Here is a 3,762-nt window from a genome sequence, read left to right as displayed (position 1 = left end):
ACACACACACACACACACACACACACACACACACACACACACACACACACACACACACACACACATAGACACGCGCGCGCGCGATTCCATGACAAATGCTCACAAAACAAATGCTCACAAGACATATGTATTTAGTGAAGTATTTATTGAGAAACATGATATTAGTATCTCAAAGAGTTTTGTGATTCACACTTTTAGATTAGAAAAAGGGCTCTTAACGCTGTTAATCCTGTCACACCTCGTTGGTCTTTTTCACATCTCACTTCACACATTTAGAAGTGATGAGCTCAGCATAGAGATTATCAAGATCAATTGAGGTGGAGACAAGTGGCTACGCAGGTAGCATGCTCAGGATCAGAAGTACCTCCAACTCCTCTGGGAGGACTTTGTGGGAGAGCGCCGTTCTCTACCGGAGTTCCTGGAAGCAATGGGGCAATGTATCCGCTTTATATAAATCGCATAGAGAACCCACAGTTGGAGTGAAAGAAAAACTTGGGAGAACGTTAACGTCTCTATTTCAACCTCTAGCTGTATCCCTCTTTAGGAAAATGGACTATAACACCAATCCCGTTCGCGCGGGATCGATGTTTGTGGGAAGGGAAGAGAAGTCTGCATGAAAATAAAAAAATGGTTGTGAAAAAAGAGGGCTATTGCCACTGGACGCCTTATATGGATATTTATTAGAGTATGTGTCGTGCCTCAGGAGGCATGGACAGGAGTTTTAGTTGTAGGGACAGTCAGAACGATGGAAAGATTTTTAGTAGTAGGTAAACTGAAATGAGGAGATGCAGTAGTAGAAAAAGTTAGAAGTGAAATGAATTTCAGTGGGAGAGAAAGCGTATGTAGATGTTTTTTGCGTGCAGATGTATTTCTTGTTTGCGGTGTGCCTGTGTGCGTATGCAACGCAGGGAGGGTTGCTGCCTCTATGAGGGTGTACAAATGGGATATATATATATATCATAATTTAATGTATGAGCCATACCCTTTCCCCTGCGAGACGAAAACAAACATGACTAGAGCGCAAAAAAAAAAAAAAAAAAAAAAAAATAGAATTAATGTTTCCAACTAGATCCCGGCCAGGCAAAGTACGTGTACTGAGCATCTGCTACAATTCCTCACGCTTTACAAAGGATTACAAAGGCGGAGCATGCCGACAGGAGACCTTTTGATCCATATCTAGGTCGGATGAAAAAAAAAAAAAAAAATAAAAAAAAAATAAAAAAAAAAATAAATAATAATAATAATAATAATAATAATAAAAACATAATAAATAAAAACTATGATAATGTAAATACAAATAAAATACATAAATAAATGCATAGGTATAGTTAAAATAATAAACAAACAGGTAAATAGTAAATGATTATAAATTGACATATAACTAATGATAAATGAAAATCAGACAGACAAATTATAACAAAACAAACACAAATAATATAAGATAAATTATAATCATTACAGCATCTTACTTAGGTATTTATCTAAATGATTCTTAAAGCTTCGAACTGAACTACATTGCACTACCTGTGCAGGAAGTTTATTCCATTCATTAACTACACGGTTGGCAAAGTTGTTTCTACCTACTTCCAAATTGAATCTATTTCCGGACAGTTTGAGACCATTGTTTCTTGTCTGATTCTCATTCAATGTGAAAATTTGGTCACTTTTGATGTTGTCAATTCCCTTTAAAATCTTAAAGACCTGTATCAAGTCACCTCTGAGTCTACGCTTTTTTAGGGAAAACAGATTCATGTGCTTAAGTCGATTTTCGTATGATTTATTTTTGATATTTGGAATTCCAGACGGACTAATGCCCGTGGTACTCAGTCAGACAGGACACAACACTTCGCGGCACGTCTGGTCACGATCAGTCTAAGCTGGTAAAGGATGCGTTAACGTCCACTGTTCACCGTATACAGCGGTGGATGAAAGACAGTTATACGCGATTTCTCGTGTATACCGCACAGGGGAGAGACGCAGCTGACAAGTAGTCTGTTCGCTGAGGTCTACCGGTAGGTGTGATGTGTCGGTCGGATCAGGTGGTTGTGTTTGGCGCGCAGTCTTTCTAGATGCTTGTATTGGTTGAGTTGACGTTGGCAGCTAGGTGCAAAGACTCAGACGTTCTGAAGCCGCTCCATCGCGAACCCATGAAGGAAAGTACAAGATAGGCGAAGTGGTAAGACACATATATTCCTCTGTCATAAAGAGGGCGATATAACAGGAACTCGTGCAGTCTATATGACAGGCTGGATGACATAAATCGAGGAAAAGTCGTGCATGTATACATGATGGTGTGGCCATCCTGCGGGTGTATGTGTTATGGTGTGATGCAACTCATGTAAGGATACACTTGACTCCTCTTTCTCCTATTTCTCTTTCTATATTCCACCTCTTTTTTTTTCTTCCTTCTCTTCATCCTCTTCCTCCTTTTTTCCTACTCCTCTTCCTTCTTCTTCCTTTCTCACTCCCCCTCTTTCTTTTCCTCCCTCATTCCTCCTCCTCTTTCTCATCCTTCTTCGCCTACTCCTTTACATCTTCTTTTCTCCTTTCATTGCATCCCTTCTGGCGACGATCTGCCTGTTAGGACGTCTTCAGCTCGAGACCCACCCCCTAACGCATCCTGAAGCCCCCACTTTCAGCCCTTTGTGGGGTAGTAAAAAAAAAAAAAAAAAAAAAAACTACAGAAATGATAAATCTTCACAAAACAACCATCAAAGTTAAATCATGTATGTGAAGGACAACAGTTATGATGTTAGTGACTTCCATCGGTTTTAATGCAATCTCTCATAAAAAAAGAATAGGTGAGTGATATACTGTATAGCGTGATTTTCTGCTTTTTTCGTTTCTTTTTTATTCTGTTTTTATATTTCTTCAATAGTAATTGCATCTGATATGCGTATGATTGCCATAAAATGTTAGGAAGAGATAAGTCTGAGCAAGTAAAAAAAAAAAAAAAAAGGACAGGAGCCAATTTAATTTTTGACCATCTTTTTTTGAGTTTAGTGGAGATGAATGCACATTTTCCTTCATTTTCTTCCTCTTTGAAACATTTACACACAGGATTACAGCGACATTTGTTTTACTTCTATTTCAAACCCTTTCATTTCAGTGGCATACGTTAAACACTTTGTCCTGACTGACTTGAGCCAGACTATTTCATTCAGCTGAAGACTGACTCAGAAGGAAGCAGAAATTTAATGATTTGTTCATTACTTTTCTTTCTCCAATAATTCGGTTATTTATTTATTTTCTCTTCCTCTCTTCAATTCCCATTTTTTTTTTCATCATTTTTTCGTTCTTTTCTCGTTTCTCTTTTTTCTCTCTTTTTTTTCTTATTTTTTTTTTTGTATTTAATCAATTTTGCTTACCCATTTAGAATGCTATGAATATATATGGGAAATTCCTTGTATCACTCAAATATGACAAGACTATTCACCTTCAAAACTTGTTTCTCTTTGGCGAGCCTTTTTTAAGAGCTCGTTAAATACAAGTATGAAATATACTCCTTCTTGAGAGCGGTCCCCTTGTTTATGTACGTAGTAATTTCAAAGCTTATCTACTTAATCAAATGAACATTTTTATGTATTACCCCAAAGATTGCATCAGTGTGACATGACGTTTGAAGTAAGGTTCAGTGTTTCAAACCGCCTTAATTACGATCACAGGCCTGCCAGTCCTAGAACAGAACAATGTTGAAGACTAACGTCCGACTATTTTACTCACTTCAGTGCAAGTCTCTGGCCATGATGGGGCCTTACTTAA

The sequence above is a fragment of the Oratosquilla oratoria genome, chromosome 5, assembly GCF_046742065.1.
Source record: "Oratosquilla oratoria isolate Oo_2021 chromosome 5, ASM4674206v1, whole genome shotgun sequence".
NCBI lineage: Eukaryota > Metazoa > Arthropoda > Malacostraca > Stomatopoda > Squillidae > Oratosquilla > Oratosquilla oratoria.
Note: the sequence above shows the minus strand (reverse complement) of the source record.